General features: G+C 41.9%; 1 long non-coding RNA gene across 1 annotated transcript in view; it reads right to left on the bottom strand.

Moving 5' to 3' along the window:
* The window catches only part of LOC146501073 (uncharacterized), a 404,586-nt gene extending 393,096 nt beyond the window's left edge, over window positions 1-11,490 (bottom strand). The window contains exon 1 of the long non-coding RNA XR_014869778.1: window positions 11,431-11,490. This is a non-coding gene — a long non-coding RNA (uncharacterized LOC146501073). The remainder of the gene's footprint in view (window positions 1-11,430) is intronic.
* Window positions 11,491-12,022: the final 532 nt, after the last annotated feature.

The raw sequence follows: 12,022 nt of genomic DNA, 5'->3' as shown, positions 1-12,022 counted from the left end.
CCTTCTAAATTTTACACCTGGTTAAGGTTGTGTAACGGTTGACCTCATGATACATATTTCAGACTGGAGGATTTTCTTTTCTTTCTGTCTTTCGGAAGACCAAACTAATGCATTTTACAAAAGGATGCCACATTATTGATTCGCTCACATGGACAAGTCACACAAATCTTTTTTTAGCTAATTTTGAAGTTTTCTGAATCTCCATCTCTCTTTTTTTTTTTTTTTTTTTTCGCCTGTCCCATTTGGTTCTTTAGCCATCAGAATTGTTGTCTGAAGACCAACAAGGATACCCAATGGATTTATTTTGCCAAATGGATCATCATGGCATTGCCGTATTGGTCCATTTGATCGACCTTTGTTTTTATTATTTATTTTATTTTCAGTTGTTACAGACGGGACAGACATGAGTGAGGGATAGGAAAGGGAGAAAGAAAGAGGAAGGAAAAGCAAAACAGAAGGGGAGAGGGACAGTGAGAAAGGGGGGAAGAAAAAATATCTCCGGGATCACCTGTTGAGAGAAAAAGAATAGAAAACAAGCAAAAAAAACAAAACAAAGCAACATACTATACACAACACCATCGCATTAATCTAGCTAAGTGTAAACAGCAGTAAATACTAAATATTGAATGTTGTTGTGCAGCACGCAGGACAGACAGCGCACAATGTGCTTTGAATTAGCAGCCAAGAAAGGTGTGATTTAAGTCTACGAACAGTGAACACCCATGTGCACACCTGTGTGGATCGGCGCGCTTGTATTCAAATGGTTTCCCCATGTAATGGTCTGCTAGAGGATGTAGAGAGCAATAGCCCCGTCCCCCAGGGCATGAAGCAGGCATGGAGGAGATCCAGGCCCCAGACATCCAGAGGCCCCAGAGTGCAAGAGCCCAAGGAGGACCACCGGAGGGGCATCCGTGCCACCTTCATGGGAAGGGCTGAGGATCCCCAGACGAGGGGTCACCCAGTAGCCACCGGGCAGAAGCTAGAGGGGGCTGCACCGGCGTGCCAGAGTGAACCGAGCCGCAGGCACAGAGGCCGGAGGCCCGAGGGCCCCCCGTGCCCCGGAAGAGGCCTGACCGAGCAGCAGGCGCCAGGCCCCGCCAAGTAGCCACCGGGAGTGAGCTGGCACATGACCTGAGCGCCCAGCCCTGGACACCAAGAACCAACAATGCACCGACCCCTGAGGGCGTCAGTCACCGGCAGGGAGTGTGGTGAGGGGAGATAGGCCTCCACACTTTGGAGGGCCTGGGAGTTCCCAGAGAGGTGGAGTCTAAGACCCGACCTGACATATAGACACAGACAAACAGGCACACACAGACACAGACATGCATTCCCACCCTCATGCACACATATACAAACACTCAGCACTCACCCAACGTAGGAATAAATGTAAATGGACATGTACACACAATCACACTCCCCAAACATACTCTATACCCCGGGTCCAGGTATCCTCACCCCCAGAGATGGAAACGGCACCCAGACCCAAGAGATGTTACCCTTCCCTCCGGGGTGGAGGCAAGCAGACCGCCCCAGGCTCCGCAGCAGCAGGGAGGCCAATCAGACAGCCAGCATCTCTTCCCAGCCCCCCCGCCCCGATGGCTAGCAGAGAACGGGGGTGTGTTAAGACCCCATACCTCCCTCCTCCCGCTCAAGTGTAGTGTTGCTGCGTGTTGCTCTAAAGTGTATTTAAAACAAGGGAGAGCATGGTGCTGCTGCCAGAGAGCAGCAGGTGTTAGCACGGCCCCTCCCGAGAACCCTCAATGTCTACATGGATTTAAAATTGAGAGGTGGGCACCGGCGCCAGAGGTAGGTTTGAATACACAGACCGTCTACTGGACGCCGTTAACGTGCCCACCCTCAAGGCCCTATATATATATATATATATATATATATATATATATATATATACATATATGTGTGTGTGTGTTATGAGAGTGTAAGTAATGTGGATGTCTAAGTTGTGAGATAAAATTGAGGCACAGGTGGCCAGAAGAGGACAGGGGGGGGGGGGGGGGGGGGGGGGGGGGGAATGTCTCCCCTGCACCCTGGTGACACACCCGCACCCCAAAGCCCTACCTGTGTGGGTGGGTGTGGTGGAGCGGGAAGAGGGAGGCAGCCGGGGATGGGGAGGAAAAGAAGGGAGGGGAGGGTGTCCCTCCCTAGGGCCAGCTCCCCCGCTGACCCCAATATGCACCCCCGTCCTCTGGTATCCACCAAGGCAAGGGAGCCCAGGCCCATCCAGACCGGGGCCTACGGCAGCAGCACCGCCAAGCCCCACAGGACCCGGGGCAGCCCACCCCACCCCACCGCAGAGGAAACTGTACCCACCCCAACATTCAATCATCTCCCAGACTACACAAGACACAGACACCCAGGTTAAGTTTATTCTCCACCTCTCCTATGTCTCTCCCCCACCTGCAGAGTGGACTCCTGCAAAGATGGAACAACCTCCCTGCCAGTTCAAGAGCCCCCCGGTTAGGCCGATGCACAAGAGGCCCCCTGCGCCAGGGCTGAGCCCCCGTGCACCCACCCGCCCACAACCTCGGCGACACACCGACGAGGACCGAAGCCCCCAAGGCCCAGCCAGAGCCCCAGCACGGAGGCGAAGCACCCCCGAACCCCAAACCCCCACGCCCGCCCCGGATCCACTCAGGGGCAGCCAGGCCACCAGGCCAGTAACCTACGTCCGCCAGCACAGACCATCCTCCAGCCCCGCTGCACGCGGCCACGAGGAGAACAACCTCTGAGAGCGACCAGAGCCACTAACCAGGTTATGAACACAACCCCCGGGTTAAGCCCTCCAGGGATAACGTCTCTAGGGGTCCTCCAGGTGCCCTAAGCCCATCCCAACCTCCACATCAACCACAATAGCCAAGGCGGGACCAAACCACGACCCCCTACCCCCGCTAGGTGATGGAGCCGATCAAAGGAGCCCAGAGGGATTGATCTAATGTGGTGGCAGAGGCTATATCGAGACTAATGTGATCTATTAGATAGTTTCTATATTGGCTAGAATTAAGATTATTTTTATTTTTCCAGTTCATGAGGACCGTTTTCTTGGCGATGCATAGGGCAATAAAAACCATGTGGACTGTATTAATTTCTGTAGTGACATCATCCAAATTTCCCAACAAGCATACTAAAGGGGAGGTTGGAATTTTACATTTCAGACACTTTGATAAGTCCTCACATATCTCGTGCCAAAACTTCTGCACTGGTGGACAGAACCAAAGAGCGTGGATGTAACTGTCTGGTGTATTGCCTTGACAGTGTGAGCAGTTGTTGGCGGATGTAAAGCCCATCTTAAACATTCGATGACCTGTATAGTGCACTCTATGCAGTATTTTGTATTGTATTAATTGCAGATTGGGATTTTTAATCAATTTAAAGGTTTTTAAGCAAATCTGAGACCAGACGTTTTGGTCTAAGCTGACTGATAAATCTGCTTCCCACTTTGCAATAGGAAGGGATATTGATTCATCTATTTTAGAAAGTGTTCTGTATATTTTAGATAATAGTTTGGGGGATTTAAGAGTAAGAAATTGAACCACACTTGGTGGTGTTTGTAATTCAACTTGACTGAGGTTAAATTTCTTTTTTACTATGGATTTAATTTGTTGATATTCTAAAAATCTTTTCTTGTTGATCCCATATTGTGTAACTAGTCTGTCAAATGGAATAAATTCTGTTCCCTCTAATATATGTTCTAAGTATTTAATTCCTTTACAACTCCATTCTGGGAAATTAATCATATTATTGTTTTGTAATATGTCAGGGTTATTCCAGATAGGTGTACGTTTGCATGGGATTAATGAAGACTCCGTTATTTTTAGAAACTCCCACCATGCTGTCAGAGAAAAGCTGATGTTGATGCTTTTAAAGCATTCATGTCTTTTGATGTTTGAGCTAATAAATGGTAGGTCTGAAATCTCTAGATCATTGCATAGTGCCTGTTCAACATCTAGCCAGGGCTCATCTAAGAGGGTACATTTTAACCATTCTGAGATGAACTGAAGCCTGTTGGCTAAGAAGTATTGGTGAAAATTAGGCAGATCTAATCCTCCTCTATCCTTGGTTCTTTGTACCGTTTTTAAGCTGATGCGCGGGGGTTTATCTTTCCAAAGGAATTTAGAAATATGTGAATCCAGAGATCTGAACCAATCTTGTGATGGTTTGTTAGGGATCATTAAAAATAAGTAATTTATTTTTGGCAAGATCATCATTTTTATAGTGGCGACCCTTCCCATGAGTGATATGGGTAGAGATTTCCATCTAGTCAGATCGCCTTCTACTTTCTTTAGAAGTGGGATGTGGTTTAATTTAATTAAGTCTGAAAGCTTAGGAGAAACATTAATACCTAAATATTTAATATTTCCAGATTGTAGTGGGGCAGAAGATGAATTATGGAAGGAGCAGTTAATGGGAAGAACTGTAGATTTTGGCCAGTTAATTGAATAATCTGAAACTCTTGAAAACCAGTTTATTAGAGTAATTACCTCAGAGAGGTTGATTTGTGAGTTTTGCAGAAAAAGCAACACATCATCCGCATAGAGACTGATTTTATGTTCTACGTTATTACATTTTATGCCCTTAATTGTTGTAGCCTGTCTAAGTGCTGCTGCTAGAGGTTCGATAAAAATTGCAAAAAGTGGAGGGGAGAGTGGGCATCCCTGTCTGGTGCCCCTCAGGAGACAAAAGCTGGAGGATGTCTGGTCATTTGTTCTGATACGAGCTGTTGGGGAATTGTATAATATTCTTATCCAATTTATGAAAGAGTTTCCAAAACCAAATTTGTGTAAAGTTGCAAATAACAATTTCCAGTTAACCCTGTCAAATGCTTTTTCTGCATCTAGAGATAATATTATGGTTTCAATGTTTTTATTGTATGAGTAGTCTATTAAATTAAGTAATCTACGAGTGTTTGTTGAGGAGTGCCGACCTTTTATGAAACCAGTTTGGTCAGGATGAATTAAGAGGGGGGTTATTTTCTCTAATCTCTTTGAGAGAGCTTTGCAGATTATTTTAAGGTCTACATTTATAAGGGATATTGGACGATAACTTGAGGGAAATAAAGGGTCTTTTCCTGGTTTTAGCAGGAGACTAATGTTAGCAGAAATCATATTTGGTGGTAGTCTGCCATTTTTCTTGATTTCCTGCAACATTCCATGGAATACTGGTGCCAAAATTGTCCAGAATTCTTTGTAGAATTCTGCAGGAAAGCCGTCTGGACCTGGAGCCTTATTATTGGGCATACTTATCAGGGCTTCCTGGAGTTCACCTGGCGTCAGTGGCGAATCCAGTGCCATTGCTTGACTGTCTAGTAATTTTGGAAGAGTTACGTTGTCAAGAAACAAATCAATTTCATTTTTAGACGGGTTTATTTGTGGTGAATATAAAGTTTCATAGAAATCCCTAAAAATCTTGTTTATTCTTCCACGGTCATATATTGTGTTCCCCGATAAATCTTTAGTAGCACATATAGTTGTTTTTTCTTTATTTATTTTTAACTGGTTTGCTAGAAATCGACCTGATTTGTTACTGTGTTCAAAATTCTGCAAGCGAAGTCTTTGTACAAGGAATTGTGTTTTTCTATTAATAATTTCATTTAATTCTAGTTTTGTTTTGCATATTTTGTTCATTATTTCTTGATCTTGGTGGAACGCGTAGGCTTCTTCTAAGGATTTGATGGTTTTTTCTAATTCCTGAATATTTTTGTTTTCTTCTTTCTTTTTGTGTGATGAGAAAGAAATTATTTTACCTCTCATCACAGCTTTTCCTGCTTCCCATAGAACAGAAGCAGATGTTCCGGGAGTGTCATTAAAGTCTAAATATGAAGTCCATTCCTTTTTAAAATATTTAATAAAGTCTTCATCTTTAAGTAGTGATGTGTTAAATCTCCAGTTTTTACTTGGCGTAGTATTATTCTTGTGTATTAGTGTTAAAGATACAGGAGCATGATCGCTGACAGCTATAGGGTGAATCTCAGTGTCTGAAATGTCACTCAGCAGTGAGCTGCTGACCAAAAAATAATCCAGACGAGAGTAGGAGTGATGAACATGTGAGAAGAAAGTATATTCCTTACTGTTGGGGTGAAGGGAGCGCCATGCATCGCAAAGGCCATAGTCGCTCATTTACTGTTTGATTATATTTGTGGATTGCCAATTGCGCTGAGTTCCTGTTGTGTTGAGCCTATCCATTTCTTCATTTAGTCCAAGGTTGAGGTCGCCTCCAAGAATGAGTGTGCAATCAAGGTGTTCAGAGAGTGCACTAAAAAATCCGTGGAAGAATGAGGGTTCATCAACATTTGGACCATATATACTTACAATACATAGTTTTTTGTTCAATATTGATAGTTTAATAATTAGAAATCTACCCTCTGGATCTATAACTGTATCGAGTACTGTAAAATTAACATTTTTATGTATTAAAATTGCTACTCCTCTTTGTCTAGAATTATAACAAGCTGCAAACACATTAGGAAACTCAGGTGTTTTAAGTTCGCTTAAACCTGTAACAGGTCTGTGAGTTTCTTGTAATAAAACAACATCTGCCTGTAGTTTTTTAAGCTGGTTAAATATCTTTAACCTCTTTCCTCTGGTGCCAGCCCCATTTACATTCCATGTGACAAACCTCAGCATGCCCATAATTGTGTGTGTATGTCTAATGATGTAAGCTGGGTGTTTCGTTTAGACGGGTGGAGAAAATGTGGAAACATCACTTGTTTGTAAATAGAAAGAGAAAAAAGTGTGGTGATAGGCTCCATAAGTCTGACTATGTGTGTGACTATTCACTAATATGAACAAGCGTGGCTTGCGTATGTGTCCTGTAAGTCTGTGCTTGCTGTGAGGCTGTTGTAAATGTGCTGCCGTTGAGCGCATGTGTTTGCGTGATCGTGGTGCGAATATATGGAGAAATAGAAGGTGTTATTTGTAGGTGAGTGGGGAAGTAGGTGATCACAGCAGTGAGAGACAAGAGAAAGAAAGAAACCACATAAACTGTGAGCGACAACAAAAAAAAGAAAAGAAACGGAAACATTCCAATTAAAGTAAAGACGGAGGGTGACGGTGTTATATCTGCTATGACATCATACTGATATTACTAGGTTAAACCCATGTTAAAGGAGAAAGTGTGAATGAATGAAGGCGGGAGCCTTTCTGCATGAAGCTACGTCGGACTGGGAACAGGACCTTGCGTCGTTCCAGGATCTCTTTGGGGAACTGGTCGTTCACGCTGAAGTCCGTTCCTTTCAGTTCCCTGCCGCGACTCTTCACCTGTTCCTTCTGTTTGAATTGACCAAATTTGGCCACAATAGGACGTGGTCTCCCGGTCCGCGACCTCACGCCCCCCAAGCGATGCACTCTATCGAAGGCGATGTTCTTTACGGTGTCCTCCGGCAGCTTCAGGTGGATTTTAATGAAGCTTTTCACCGTTGCCTCCGCGTCCTCTCCGGTAGATTCTGGAATACCAGAAAAAACAAGATTATCTCTCATGCTACGGGCTTGTAGATCGATAACGGACTCTTTTATTTTTTTATTTTCAGTGTTTAGCTGGGTCACGTTATCGGCGAGAGATTTGACCGACTCCCGTAGCGTGGCATTTTCAGCGGCAAGCGTTTCCACCTGCTGCTGGCTGAATTCCAGGGATTCTCTCAGAGATTTAAATTCCCGGTGTAAAATCTCCACCAGGGACAGCCTCGCATCGAAACTGGACAATCGCTTGTCGATTGACTCCAGGATATCTGCGATGTCTTTGCCGGCAGGCGATGTTGTGCCGTGGGAGTCTGCCGGGCGACATCTCTTCGATGACGGCGTCTCGGTTTTGGCCGGGGAAGATGCACTCTGGGCCTTCTTCATTACTAAATCTTGGAAGCAGCGGTCGATGTATTCTTGGAGAGCGTCTAAACTCTCCCCGTTGTCCTCCAGGGTGTTAGAGATGATAAGACAGATGTTGTTAGTTATATGACAGTTGGTTAGTTTATTTGGCAGTACTGAAGCTTAAGGAAACTTTGTTAAACTCTACACTACCATTCGCTTTTTTTTTTGTTGTAGGTGACGTCAGACGTCATTTTTTCCGCCAAATGACGTCTGACGTCACCTACAACATGGGTCGCTTACCTTACCCGTCACTTCCGTCCTCTTACCCGTCACTTCCGTCCTCCTTCACTTCCGTCCTCCTTCACTTCCGTCCTCCATCTCCATCTCTCTTAATAAAGAATCTGTAGCACGATGAGTGAGGAATCATCTATTTTTGTAAATGAAGCATCTGCCTTGAGGGCCCCAAGAGGCAGAGGGAAGATGATCTGTTTTCTGTTCCTTTGATTTCTTTACCTCATGCACATCCAGCTAAGCTTTAGCTGAGGGAAATATTCTATTAACTTAATAAATATTGTCTTAAAAACATTTTATACAAATAGTAGATGCAAATCACTAAATATTACCACAGCAGCACATACAATATAATGTGAAAAGTGTAGAAATTTGATATTTTCACAATAACGTTGAATTTCTTACTCTACAGATAAGGTCCAAGTCCAACCACCGATCACCAGAAGTGTAGAATGCATGAAATAAAATAGTAATTTCAAAAGATCTGTAGGTGATTTCACACGTTTACTCTTAAATCTGCTATAAATATAACTTGGAACTAATTTAATAACCCATTGCAGTTTAAGTTGTGCAGGCTGGATATTGGCCAACAGCACAGCAGGAAAACATATAATTAAGTTGGATTTGTCAGGTTCTGCCTGCTACTAAAATTTTCAGTATTTCACACAAAAAAATGTTTCTTGTATTATCATTTATAGATGTGTGTATAAAGTGTTTTCATAAGTCAATGGGATTTAAATTTTTAATTTTTCAATTTCAGGCGTGTTTCTTCTGATCGTGCTTCTGTGATAATTGGATTATTTCATGCTGCCCTTTAGGTATATATCTGACACTGCATAATACTGGGTTATCTGTACATGTTACACAATGTGATCACATCTTGTGCAACATTTGATGTTTCTGATAAAGATATGTCCTTCCATGTGCGCACTGAACAAAAATGAATGACTCTATTTTTTTCATCTGTAAAATTAAAGACATCCTGTTTCAGAAAACTAGTTCATGTATTTGGTACTTCTAGGCTGGACGACCGTAATTTCTTATAATCAAATCAAATCAAATCACTTTTATTGTCACATCACATGTGCAGGTAGACTGGTACAGTACATGCGAGTGAAAATTGGGCTGTTCTTAATGCTTCTTGAAAAGCCTTTTTTTAGTTTATCCAATATATTGTAGCGAGTGAGAGCATATTTCTCCCATATTGGCTTTTCTTCATTGGCTTCCTGTGAAATCCACAATTTAATTTAAAATCCTTTCCTCGCATAAAAAATCATAAGATCTCATATTATTATATAATCCTATCCAGTATTATTCAAACAGACTCATAGCAGATGGTTTCTCCTCCCTGAGATTCCCTGATCCTGAGAAGGTCTCCTTCCACATGGAGATAACATTCCACTTGTTATCCTTAAAGAGATGGTCTCGGTGATCCATCCAGTTCATCAGGAGTTGATAGTAATGTAATACAGCACAGAAAATAGGAAGAAATACTGATTCTTTATGCCAATCTGTAATTGCAGCTTGCTGTTTGCATCACGTTGCCTTGTCTTGTTTTGGCAGAGCACAGGAAGCTTCTCTCACATCATGATTTGCATTTCACTGTAAGCATCACAAGTAGTGTTCATGTCGAGATTATTTTGGTAAATGTAGCGATATGAAAGTTTCCTTTGAATAAAAAAGCATATTACATGCACTCTCATGCAACAGAAGAGTTGTTGATAATGTGAGTCTCTGAGCATAAATTAATAAGAAATCCACTTAACTTAATGTTGCATAATTAATAACTAAACAATTAACTTGATGGTGTTTTGAATCTCATGATTATTTGTTATTATTCATTGGGCAAGATGTTGGGAGTTGAAAAATTAATGTTTCACCCTCATGAACATAACATAATTCGAGAGAGATCATTTGATTAAAAAAACCCCATTACAGTCATGTTTTATTTTTAACAAGAACCCGTCAGGTCACGTGCCCCCTTATTTACTTTTTATCTTCTTCACAGTTGGTGTTGAGATTTCAGTAGAGCTACAATTCAAATAACCTGGAGATGATCACATTTGCATATACAGTACAGTTAAGCTCATAAGCTAAAAAGTGCACTGAAAGCTTCGCCTGTGAATCGTTGTATGCTGTGTTCTTCCATTAAAATGCATATCACTCTGAGCAGACTGCACTAAACATTAGAAGATTTAAAGTTTCACAGGAGCTGGCTGGGTGACAGCTGAAGGAACTGCAATCAATAGAGGTCCATCTTGGTGTTGCAGCAAATGAAAATTTCCGATCTGATTATCATCAAAAACACAATTAAGAGATAAGCAGCAAAGAAACCAGCCATAATGGGAATGCAAAACACCAAAGCAATAACAATTAAGTACCTCCACTCCTAGGGTAATGGAATCATGGCTTAGTAACAGATTTAAGGACCATTTTACCATTTTATTTTGTAAATTTGCATTCTTCTGCAGGTTGAAATGTGAAGGACACTGTCTTTGAACACTGCTTCATTTGTCCTCGCATTCTGCATGAATTTATCAAAATGTAGGAGTCCCTTTGAAGGTTGAGGACACAAAGAACAAAACCAGCTCACTTTTTGGATTCCCTTTTGTTGGTTTCATTGTTGTTGTCAAAAAAGCATAATGAGATAGCAGCTGGGCTGAATTTTTAATAAGAACAAAACTACATACACAGCCACATTGGATACTTGGTTAACAACAGAGGATCTGAAACACAAAGTTATTCTAATTCATCCTGAGGTTGACATGAAAGTACATAGCACATTTTCTGGCAGTATGTCCAGTCCTGTCCCATTTGTATTTCTACATTTGAGAGGTACTCCTCAGATAAATTACAACTGCAGCCTGTTGGGGATCATCATCAGTATTATTCCTCCTCAAGAGACAATCAATGTATCAATATGTTCTATATCAATATCAATAAATGAGACATTTTTCCAGTAGCTGCATGGAGTATTCACTTCAGAACCAACGGTGGTCTTACTGACAACTTGTGAAAATTGCAGTCTCTAGAGCCACAACTGCATTTTGTTTCAGTGCCATACGTTTTCTTACTATACAACCCCATAGAGCAGCGGTCCCCAACCCCCGGGCCTCGGACCGGTACCGGTCCGTGAGTCGTTTGGTACCGGGCCGCGAGAGTTGAGGCTCAGGTGTGAAATGTATGGTTTTCAGGGTTTTTATCGTTTTCAGCGTTATTTTGTTATAGTTTTTATCGTTAACTCGGTTTTCCTGGGTCTTTTCACGTGTGTTATGAATAAATCTTACCAGTACTGGTTTTATTTTGTTGTATTTATCCGCGACACCTTAAAGGCCGGTCCGTGGCGCAAAAAAGGTTGGGGACCGCTGCCATAGAGTATCTACACTAACTATATTATCCAAACACTATAAATTTGCGATTTTTCAAATACAGCTCAGTGAACTTTAAATTAACTCAAGTGGCAAGCACGAAGGTTAGCTAGTTCTACAGCTCATAGACTATATGTGGATCAGCATATGTGGTGAACATTAGTAAAAATTATACGTTAAAACACAGAAAAAAAAATCTGCACAGGCTTTCTACGAGTTCCTTATAGTTCGTCAGTAAGTTGTGCACATCAGTGCTTTGAGTTCTGTGGTAAAGTTTTAGTCGGAGCTTGTGTATCAAAATAAACTTGTGAAAATAACTTGCAATTATTTACTGTGTACATTTTTTCTATTCTTAGTTGTAAATATGGAGTAAATCACAGAAAAAATGTGATTGAGTTCTTTTTCTTGTTATATAAATTTGTACTTTTTTGTCATGCAGAAATAACCTTCAATTTATTATAGAAATACTTATCAAGACATTAATGCATGTACATCCATATCTTTTCTGAAGTTTATCGTTCCACAGAGATATTTCTTTAAACCTCCTTC

The sequence above is a fragment of the Neolamprologus multifasciatus genome, chromosome 16 (assembly GCF_963576455.1).
Source record: "Neolamprologus multifasciatus chromosome 16, fNeoMul1.2, whole genome shotgun sequence".
In the NCBI taxonomy this organism is placed as follows: domain Eukaryota; kingdom Metazoa; phylum Chordata; class Actinopteri; order Cichliformes; family Cichlidae; genus Neolamprologus; species Neolamprologus multifasciatus.
Note: the sequence above shows the minus strand (reverse complement) of the source record. Positions and strands in the feature narration are given on the sequence as shown.